General features: G+C 36.0%; 1 protein-coding gene across 2 annotated transcripts in view; it reads left to right on the plus strand.

Moving 5' to 3' along the window:
* The window catches only part of LOC126275539 (TBC1 domain family member 13), a 180,235-nt gene extending 169,275 nt beyond the window's left edge, over window positions 1-10,960 (plus strand). For both annotated transcript variants that reach the window (XR_007550600.1, XM_049977206.1), the window contains one exon: window positions 8,974-10,960. The gene's annotated coding sequence lies outside the window, so the exon portion shown is untranslated. The remainder of the gene's footprint in view (window positions 1-8,973) is intronic.
* The last annotated feature ends 1,023 nt before the right edge of the window (window positions 10,961-11,983 follow it).

The following is an 11,983-nucleotide window of genomic DNA, read 5'->3' on the forward strand; positions in this document are numbered from 1 at the left end:
CAGTCACTAGTTTGCAGACACCCATCAGACTTGATTTGATTGCTCTTGGTTTATGCTTTAACATCAAACACTTTCTCTTTTATTTAATGAAGTATCAAGTGTGACTTCATATTCAAAGTATTCCAAGAATTTTTCAAAATTTTGCCGTGTATATTACTCATAACATCAGTTCTACTGCTTTATGTACAGTGTTTCCGTGTAGTACTTCTAATAGCCACACCTACCTCCCTGTTTTAGTTTAGTGCCTTAAACCATAGTCATTAATAGCTAACAAAAGCTGCAGTTTATCACTTCATCAAATGCTAGTGTACGAAATGTCAATTAACCCCCGGGATCACATTGGCAATTCAGAATCACATCAGGGGCACCAAAAATGTTGCACATTAGAAAATCTGCTTTATTGCAACATTTAATAACAGAGCATGAAAAGGCATAAAACAGTCCAAGAATACATAGTGAGAACTAACACAAAGACTAATTACAAAAACCAAAGAATAAACAAACATTTTAACAATATCGCGTAATTATCTTGAGTTACAAACATGTATGATGTAATGATGACTACAGTATCATATGTACAGCACAGAACTAAGTGGAATTAAAATCAGGTCATAAATTCTTTTACAGAGTAACAGAGGAGTCAGAAAATTCATGTGTGGTCTTTCTTGTAAAGAAAAAATTAAAAATAAACAATAGATATTTCATGGGAATAATTCAAAATCTCACAACCAAATGCTAACATGGAATTTTTATGTGACAGTAAGACAAGATCTAAAGAATAAATCTCCAGTGGAAAACTTTGGATAACATACTAGAAATGACTGTAGTCATATGTTAGTTGAATTTAGTGACAATGACAGCATGTTTGTCTGTAACATATTATTCAGGAAAAAAATAGTAAATGTACTAGGAAAAAATTAAATTAAATGTGACCCTGACTTTTATTTTATGAAATATTAAACTGAAGAAAGTGTATAGGATGTGACAGTCCTGAACTACTTCTGAGTTGTAAATGGTCAAAGATTTGTAAGATAAAGAGTAAAAGTAGATATAAAGCTAGAAACAAACAAACTTGCTGGGCAGGAAATTATAAATGTAGACAACAGGTATTTATTTTTGAATAAGTTTGTGCACCAGATTACATCATTTAAAAAGTCAATCATACTCAAAACTGAAGATTACAGAAACTTAGACAAAAGGAGCAATATTTTTAAGATGCATAGTAAACAACTAAAGGCGTTGCACTTCTGAAGAATGCACATGAAAAGAAAAGAAAACTTCAAATGCACACAGGCAACCTTCAAGGGGGAGTTGAGAATTGTAAGCAAACAGAATTCCAAATAATAAGAGCATGAAGAAAACAAAACAGAGGCTTATGTTGGGCAGACATCACATATTATTAGTTAAAATTGCTGGTGGCATAGAAACATACAGCAGAAAGAAAAATATACAAGCATTCCATAATCCATGGTTATAACATTCCAGAAGTAATGTTGTGGTGTATAAAGCAGTGCAGATTATGAAAAGTAAAAAAGGTGCTGAGAGAAAAGTGTTTCAATAGAAAAGGTGAAAGCTCAAGGCAGAATAATACAGAAGGAATTTTATAAGCAGAATGTATGTCCGAGGTCTCCTCCTGAACCCCTGGATTGATTTCAACAAAGTTTGGCACAGAAACAGCAGGCCTCACAGGTATCACTACTGTGGGGTTTATAACCTCCTAACTTATATAGGTGTGGAGATATGGGCAAAATTATGCTTTTTCCCAGCCCCTGGAGTAAAGTCTACCCTGCATGCTGACATTTTGTATGGAAACACTATTGGCCTGCCAAATCAGCTTGCTTTGCTTGGCAGCCTTTACACAACGGAAAAATAAATGAGTTTCAAGCTCCTGATATATAGCTTGCCCTGCATGACAGGCATGTTTTGGTAGCAGTATCATCGTGTTTGATTGAAGTATATTACAGGGGCTACTCATGCCAATGAGCATGGGTGGGGATAGGTTGAGATATATAGAGGAGGTAATGGACAGAGCAAGGGAGGAGGAGGAAACAGACAGAGAGAGGGGAGGGAAGGGGGTGGTGCAGGAGGCAGTTAGAAGATGTATGAGGTGGTGTGCAGGTGTGGAAAAGAAAGAGGGATAGGCAGAGATGGAAAGAGGGGGAGGGGTAATGGAGGATATGTTTTGGGGGGGGGGGGAGATATAGTCAGAGAGAGGGTAGAGGAAAATGACAAAGAGAGGAGGGGAGGAGATGAAAAGACAGAGAGAGTGGGGAGGAGAATATAGACAGATAGAGATGGGAGAATGATGGAGATGGGAGGATGATGTGAACAGACAAAGGAAGGAAGAGGCAGATACAGAGAGGGGAAGGAAGAGGTGTGTTCAATATGTGTGTCAAATGCATGTGTGTACGAAGCCACAGGGAAAAGGCTAGTTATTTTTATTTTTGAATGAAGGCAGTTCCACAAAACTGGAACAGTGCTACTCACAAGAAAGAGGACAGACAAGACGTAAAGACTGTACAAATGTCTGCATCCTATTTGTAATGTCAAAGATATTTACTAAAACTTGTATTAACTACCAGAGGAAACATTAGATTTAAATCAGACAAAATTCATGTTGGCTGTAGAATGTGATGTATCACAACAGATTACATGCAATGTATAAATGAACTTACAGTGTGGGGCAATTAGTAGTATAGATTAACACTTTGTGTAGAATTTACAGAATTTGATTAAGTTCTTGTGGTAGTTTCCGTAAAATCTATTCTTACAGTCTTTGAGAATCTGTCCTTTGATTCCCCCTAGGCATGGCCTTCACCTCAACAGGAAGGGAAGGGAAAACTGTCAGGCCTAATAGCAAATAACTTAAGGAGAGGCACTGTTACAAGTGGTAAACTACCAGTGGTTACAAGTGACAGATCAGCAATTTTTTAGGGTAGGGAGAGCAGAAACTATAGGTGTTCAGAGACAGGCTGAAAATGACATTCACACTGATAAAACAGGCAGCCAGAAAGCAAATTTTAATGTACACAATTCATGCAGACAGCCTCTGATTGAAACTAGAGATACACATAAATTGGCAGGAAAATTAGGTTCATCATGTTTTAATTCAGCCAGTGCACAAAATTAGTTATCATTATTGCTTCAGAATATCCAAGGACTAAGGGGTAAGCTTAATGAGTTGCTTATTTGTGTTGAAGAATTAGAGTTGAGCAAAAGAGTTGATACAATCTGTCTCTCTGAACATCATGTGACCACTGGTGTAGATATGTTAAATGTTACAGGATTCAAGTTAGCTTCTTACTCCTGTAGAAAAGATGTGGAGAAAGGAGGAGTTGCCACATTTGTCAGAAACTGTTTTGATTTCAAGAATACTGATATTAATAAATTTTGTTCAGACTAGCACTGAAGCTTGTGCAACAGAAGCAGTATTTCATAATAAGTCCTTTATAATAGTAGGTATATACAGATCACCTTCAGGAAATTTTAACCTCTTCATAAAAAATCTGCTGTCCCATCTCATGGTAAAAAACAAGGTAATAGTGGTTGTTGGTGATTTTAATGTGGATTTATTGAAAAGCTCTGACGGTGAACAATTATTGCAGTTTGTAACACTATCATTCAATTTAGTCCCTACTGTCAATTTTCCTACTAGGATATGTAAATGAGACTGCTATTGATAATATCTTTGTAGACAAATCTAGGGCAAAAAGTCATCTCACAAAACCCATAGTAAATCTTATCATGAAACTTGTCAGGATAAAAAAATCTGAGTACAGAAGGGTAATAAATAAGGAAATTGCTAAAAGACATGAACTGGATAGTTGTTTACAATACCGCTGACTCACATGGAAAATACAAAGCATTCGTTAATAAAGTTACCTCCACTTTTGAAAATTGTTTTCCCTTAAAGGTAACTCAAATCACACAGAAATAAAAAAAATAAACTGTGAATCACACAAGGAATAAATATATTATGTGGAACAAAAAGGAGACTGTATCTACTATCTAGGAGCAGCTCTTATGTTAGAATTGTAATGCATTATAAAGAATACAGCAAAATATTGACGCTAGTAATCCAGAAATCGAAGCAGCTTTGTCATGAGAAAAAGATAATTACATCAAGCAACAAAATAAAAACTGCATGAGATATAGTGAAGACAGAGACAGGTGGGGCCAAAAAGGAAGAGGTACATATAGCTCTAAAACTAAATGAGAGTTTGGTAACAAGTACAAGTAGTGTTGCAAACCTCTTAAACAAGTACTTAGTTTCGGTTACTGACAGCTTGGGGTTATCAGGTTCGGTGAACAGTGCAGTGGAGTATATGAGACCAGTCTTTAAAAATAATTTCTGTGAAATGGAAATGACACATCTCCCAAAGAAGTAACATCCGTCATAAAATCCTTAAAATCTAAGTTTTCCAGTGGGTATGATAATGTATCAATGAAGTTAATCAAAGAGCACTCATAAATAGCTGAGTTCTGTCTTAAGTTATTTGTGTAGTCAATCTCTTATCAGTGAAACATTTCCAGACTTGTTAAGAAGGCTGAAGATAAGCCTCTTTTCAAGAAGGGGGATAAAGAGATACCATCAAACTATCACCCAATTTAATTTTTGCCAGATTTTTCAAAAATATTTGAAAAGGGTTGTGTTCAAGCATCTCCTTAAGCATCTGAGTGCAAATAATACAGGATGAGCATAGAGTCTTGCCTTGATTATAAAAATGTATAACAGAATAACCGTTTGACATAAAAAGGTACAGTTGATGCTGTTACATAGGTCAGTGTTACTAGTTGTTGTGACCAATAGATGGTACTAGTGCTCCACAGCACTGACATGATCTGTTAGGACATGTTAGTTGCTGGCAAAATGGTGTCGAAGCAGGAGAAAGCGCAATGTGTGCGCTGGTTTCACAAAACGAAATTACCCATCAGTGTTCAGCATAAATTTCGGGCTTGTTATTTACGCAGCCCTCCTGACTTAAATCAATAAAAAGCAATGGTATGCAAAGTTTAACGAAACAGGGAGCATTGAAAATCGTCCTCTAAGTGGCAGACCTCGTGTGAGTGATGCAACTGTTGATCGTGTTTGGCAATAATTTCAACGGAGTCCATCTAAATCAACTCGTCAAGCATCACGTGAACTTCAAATACTGCAAGCAAGTGTGGTGAAGATTCTACATAAAAGGCATAGGTTGCATGGTTACAAAGTGCAAATTGTGCAGTCCTTGCAACCGAATGATTTACTGACACTTGCTTAATTTGCATCTGAGATTCTCAACAGGACTGATGGTGCTAACGATTACTTAAATCACATATGCTTTACCGATGAATCCACCTTTCATGTCAGCGGAATGGTAAATAGGCACAATGTCCATATATGTAGTTCAGTGTCTCCACATGCTACTGTACAGTTACAGTGAAAAAGTGAACGTTTGGTGCGGCCTCATGCATACCAAGGTTTTTGGACCATTTTTCTTCACGGAAAAATCCATTACCACTAACTTTTACTTAGACATTTTGCAACAGTTAATTGCCCCACAGTTAGAATATCAACCATGGATACTTTTCCAGCAAGATGGAGCACCCCTCCTCTGGGCTTTGATAGTGCATGATTTCCTGGATGAAACATTTCTGGATTGGTGGATTCAAATGAACAGTGCAACACCCTGGCCACCCTACTCTCCAGACATTATACCCCTTGACTTTTTTTTCTGGGGCTATATCAAGGACAGAGTCTTTGTCACACCATTTGCCGACATCCACAAATTGAAGGCTAGGATACAAGCTGCTGTGTTTAGTGTGGCAGAACACATGTTATGAAACACCTGGCGGGAACTGTAATACCGCCTCGACGTTCTCTGAGCTACCAAGGGAGCACATGTTGAGGTTTACTAACGTAAGGGGTCTTAAAAAATACTAGTAACACTAACCTATGTTACGGCATCAAATATAAATTATTATGCCCAACGGTTATTATGTAATAAATTGTTCTAATCAGGGCAAGACATTGTGCTTACCCTGTATATTGCTCAAGTTACAGTTTGGATATCTTAAGGATTCGGATATACAGAAAGCTATTTACACTTACATTGAGAATGTACGTAATTCATTAGATAATAAATTAGAGGCTACAGGCATTTTCTGTGACCTGTCAAAAGCCTTTGACTGGTGAACAGCAGCATTCTCTTAAGTAAATTAGAATATTATGGTGTCACCAGCAATGCTGCAAAATGGTTTGAGTCTTATCCAACTACCAGGAAACAAAGGGTGTCATTGCGAAATTCCTGTGCAGTAAGCAATCAGTCTTCATCTGACTGGGAATTAATTACATGTGGTGTTCCTCAAGGTTCCATCTTGGGTCCATTGATTTTTCTTGTGTACATTAATGGCCACTCATCTGTTACATTGCCAAATTCTAAGTTTGTTTTGTTTGCAGATGATACAAACATTGCAATAAGTAGGAAGTCAAGTACTGGTTTTAGAAATAGCTGCTAATCAAATTTTCACTGACATTAATAAATGGTTCAAAGCTAATTCACTGTCATTAAACTTTGAGAAGACACACTATATGCAGTTCAGAACTTGTAAGAGATTTTCTTTCAGCATGTGTATAAGATATGAAGACATACAGATCGAAGAGGTTGACAGTGTTAAATTTCTGGGATTACAACTCGATAATAAATTCAGTTGGGAAGGGCATACCACAGAATTGCTTAAGCGCCTAAACAAGTCTGTATTTGCAGTGAGAATGATGTCAGATGTAGGAGATATAAGTATAAAAAACGTGCATACTTTGCTTACCTTCATTCTGGGGCAACTCATCAAATGGAGCAAAAGTTTTTAGGGTGCAAAAGCGTGTGATAAGAATCATTTGTGGTGTAAATTCAAGATCATCATGTAGAAACCTGTTCAAGGAACTTTGTATTCTAACCACTGCTTCTCAGTATATTTATGCCTTAATGAAATTTGTTGCAAGCAAAACATCTCTATTTCCAACCAATAGCTCAATACATAGTATGAATAGGAATAAGAACAATCTACATAATGACCTAATATCACTTACCTTGCTAAAAAAAAGGGGGGGGGTCCAATATTCAGGAACACACATTTTCGATAAATTACCACCAACCATTAAAAACTTTGTTTCAGATAAAACACAGTTTGAACAGAGTTTGAAAGACTATGTACATCAATGTTGCAGATTCCCTTAGATCTCATCATGATAATGGGAAATTAAAAATTGACAGAATGGGATAAGAGTCGTACAAGAAGAGTCTGTATCACAAAAATTCTTCTTATTTTCAATACAGCAACTGGTAAAAGGAAGAGAAAGACTAAAGATAATTAACACATCTGAATCATCTTCATTTTGCTTATGCCATGTTTGCCTCAGGTTGACATAAACTTCAGCAACTAATATAAGAACTAAATTGAGCAGATTTGGGAAAAGCCTTAAAATCAGTTATAGAAAGCTGAAAATAATGCATAACCAGCTCACTGAAAATGAAGTTTTACACATTAGTAAAGAAGTTGCAGAATCAGTTCATAGGTTTTAAGTATTTATGTCAACTGAAAACAGTGGCCGAGCAGTTCTAGGCACTACAGTCTGGAACCGCCTCGGGCATGGATGTGTGTGATGTCCTTAGGTTAGTTAGGTTTAAGTAGTTCTAAGTTCTAGAGGACTGATGACCTCAGAAGTTAAGTCCCATAGTGCTCAGAGCCAATTGAATTGAAAACAGTGACTGGCGGAACAGGAAAAAATACAGAAACCCAAGCATTAAAAAACAACTAACTTAACTGCTATGATAAATTAAATACAGTTTTAAAAGTAAGCTTCCAATGTCTCCAAAACAGAAAGCTTACAAATAGTGTGTAATAACAGTTTTGACTTATGGCAGTGAGAAAGAGTTTTTAATGAGAGTGGAATTGAGAAACTAGGTGACCATTTAAGAAATGCATGTTGTGAATTACTTGGAGGGGCACCAAAACAAACAAGTGGATAGGTTAACATACTAGCGTGGAAGGTGTAATTATAACTGTAAGGGAAATGATGTTGGGTGGGACATACAGCCAGACAAATATACAGAGTGTTCCAGGAAGAATGGTCAAAATTTAGAGATGTGACAAATGATCATCTGAGTCAAATAATATACTAAACAGAGACTTTAAAATGCATACCTTAAGAGTTACAAGCAGTTGTTCATTTTCAGTCCTGTGAAACACAACGCTTCTATTGAACAAGTATTCATAGCTCTTAAGGTATGCAGTTTAGAGCTGTATTTGTCAGACAATTTTTTTCTTCTTTTGTACTATCTCCTCCCAATATATGAAAAACAAAGAGCTTACAATTGAAGAGATTTGTTTCACAGTATTAAATATGAAGTAGTCATAGTTCTTAAGGTATGTAATCTAGAGCCCATGTATACCAGACTTTATTGTTTCGAGTGATGGTTCCTATCATAGCCTTGTATATTGACCATTGCTCCAGGGACACTGTGTATAGTGGATGGAACAAGTAAACATTCTCCCAGATTCCAAGAGATTAACAACGGCACAAGATGGCATGCTAATGGAAGATGAGTAGATGACATTAGTAAACATGCAGAAAACACACACTTTCAAACATACACCACTCACACATTCATGGCCACTCTTGTCTCCAGGCAGCTACTTTTAAATGAACTTCAAAAGTGTGTGTGTCTGCTTCTCAGTGCCTTCTGTATGTGGTGAGTAGCAATCTGTTCAAGTTCATTGTTGATTATGATTATGACAGAACAATTTATGTATAATTCTCTCCTTGTCCTTGTTTTCCTCCTCTGTCTTCTTCATCTTCTTCTTCTCCTCCTCCTCCTTCTCCTCCTCGGACAATACAACCAAACACGTTTGATGTGAACCAGATTCTTCTTTTGCCTACCATTAGAAGAGTTATTACTAATTATGTTTTTGTGACTTTTGCTTCTGTTTTTACAGGGGAGGCAATATTTCTTCCATGAACTCTTCCATGCTCGTGGTAACATTCTCATTTGCTATTTTGGAGCAGTGGCATTTAAGTGGACACTTCTCATATACAAAGCTGTATAGCTTTAAAGTGCTGTGAAAAAATTCTTTTCTCATTTTTTGTACAGCAATAATATATTTTTCTACCAAACTTAAAGACATTTTAATGAAAAACTGGTGTTGTTAGAGATGTTGTTTTTGGTACTGGTTTAAGTTTATGGTTGACTGTTATGGTTGAATGTTACTTAATTCTATTGTTAATGTTGTAAAAAGCTCAATATGCAGCCTCAGATGTTATTACATAAAATCCTATGTAAAATATTTTGACATGTTATATTTTGTGAAATATTGAATTATATAACATCACAGTAAGTTGCTGAGGTGTAGAGATTTATATTGTGTGTTTTTGCACAAGGTGTATCTATATCTTATTGATTACCATGTTGAACATCATACTTGAACAGTTTGTATTCTTTTTTCTTCAGTAAATGAATATGTTGCGTCTTTGAAGATTTATGAAAGTTCTCGCTGCATAAATATATGTTTTGAACATGGGACAGAACTCGCACATAAGGGGGAGGGGGGGGGGGAGAGAGAGTGAGAGAGAGAGAGAGAGAGAGAGAGAGAGAGAGAGAGAGAGAAGGGGGGGGGGTCTTTTGTCCTGGCAAACACTTTATAATTCTTCCGTTTTGTAAATAATGGCAAGAAATTACAGTCAAACTAAACTAATGTTAAGCATGTATAATTTGTGTTATCTTTAAAGTATGTGAAAATTGAGCACATTTCTTTTACAAGGTGCTGCCTAAAGATACTGCATTTTTTGTATATCATATTTGCTACATAGTTCTGCTGAAAACTGTCCACAGTTTACACAGCTATTTGACTACTGCCCTCCCCACACCTCAAATAAATAAATAAACAAACAAATGAAATATTGGAGCCTGGAAAAATTGTGAAGAAGACTGAGGCTTTACTACATTTTCATGTTAAAAGCTGGTATCTGGGCAAATCACATTAGATTTCAGGTTGGGATTCTGTCTGACTGTGTGTGTGTGTGTGTGTGTGTGTGTGTGTGTGTGTGTGTGTGTGTGTGTGTGTGTGTGTTTTTAATAAGGAGTGGGGGGGATTGAGTTTTGTTCAAAAGTATCACTCCTTAATTTGATGCTTGTGATATTCATTGTTGACCTCATGATTATAAGTAAAAGTTTATGACAATCCTTTTTCACTATTTCTCTACTTCCTTACATTTATGGAAGAATGTGAACTCAGACTGAGCATAGTTTTGGAAGATTGTATGATTGATTTATTTAAGGTAGCGCATATCTATGTTTGTGCATGATGTGTCCAAAGAAGGGACATCTGCTATATTTCACTGCTGAAACTGCAGATTATAATGATGCTCATTTGTTCCACTGGGTTCATATATGTTTGCATTAAGAGTTCCATTTAGTGCAAAAGATTGTACAAAGGTTAGATTAGTGTCTGTAAGGAAGGATGGATCTTACCATCATGCAATATGGTTCAAAGTCTTTCATTTCTAATGTCTTAAACTGTTAGTTGTTAAATACTTCAAGTTTCTGAATGCTGATGAATTGCTGTTTGTCCAGCAAATAAATTCTTATCTAAATTTTTGACTTGTTGAGAAACTGAGTCAGTTTTGTACTTTGATAAATTGTAAAACTGCTGTTTTTCACTATTCATATACTGTACATCAAAGTTATGACAAAAAACAGTTAATGATTTTTTTAGTGTGTTATCATAAGTAGAACACAGTTGATGAAATATTCCTCTTTCTCTTCTGAGGTTTACAGGTTTATTACGCCAATAAAAAAATAATTTTACATTGCATTCAAGCCACATTATTAAACTGAGCAAATGTTGTCATTTTTTGTAATGTTTTGTATCCAGGAAGTTCATTTTGAGTTATTAAACATTTTGTAATAAAGTATCTGAGAAAAGAGATCTTTTACTAATCTGTATTAAATGGAAAATTGTTTACAGCAGATCACTGTATATCCTTCCCATCTCTGAAACTGGGCAAAATAATTGTGTGGTAGGTAGAAGGGAGAATTAATTTACCCTTTATGACAAATGGCTCTGCTGGAGATTTTAAATTCTGTTGATGTATTCTAATAACATTTTGTAGTGGCAGCAATGTTGTATCTCAACCATATGGAGATGGTAGTGACATGCTCTCATATAGCTTAATGTGCTATGTTCTAGCTTACGAAAGATGAAGTTAGGCATATCCAGATGGAATTCAGATGTTGGTTTGACAACTATTGGTCAGGCACACAAGCCTGAATGTGGTTTTCACATTCGCTTAGGCAGATTCTTAGCTGTTCCTCAGTTACTGCCTCAGAAAATATAAAACACAAACACTTACAATACAATAACACAGGACAAAGTTTGCTCGATTCAGGGACAGGTGTTACCCACGGATTTCCTACTGTAGACTAACTTATGCTTTTAATGGCAGAATGACCTTTCACCCACTTAGAAAATATAAAAATAATAAATTTAGCAAATCTAAAAAAATACTGGATACTGGAATAAACACTAGGGAACAGAACGACCATGGAGATGATTGTATTAGATAGACATGTACTCCAGCAGTTGGCTGTGAAAGTGAGTAGTTTATAAATATGAAGAGAATAAGAATAGCCATAACATATAACTTCGTTCAGGATTTGTTTATCGAATCCATAAAATGTGACATCAGTGGGCTTTGTGATTTCATGATGATGCAACAAACTTTTGCATTCTTGTTTCCAGAATTTTTGTAAACAATTGCACTGAAGTGTCAGAAAAATTGTGCTGAACAGGTTCCAGTTGTGATGATGGAAGAATAGAAAATATAGTGTGTGAATGCTGTAGTACTGAGAGAGATAATGTATTAAAATGGAATGATAAATGGATGTGACACACAACTACTGACACTAAATCAAAGTCCTAGAATGAAAGTGACTGTCACCGGGACATC

The sequence above is a fragment of the Schistocerca gregaria genome, chromosome 1 (genome assembly GCF_023897955.1).
Source record: "Schistocerca gregaria isolate iqSchGreg1 chromosome 1, iqSchGreg1.2, whole genome shotgun sequence".
In the NCBI taxonomy this organism is placed as follows: Eukaryota; Metazoa; Arthropoda; class Insecta; order Orthoptera; family Acrididae; genus Schistocerca; species Schistocerca gregaria.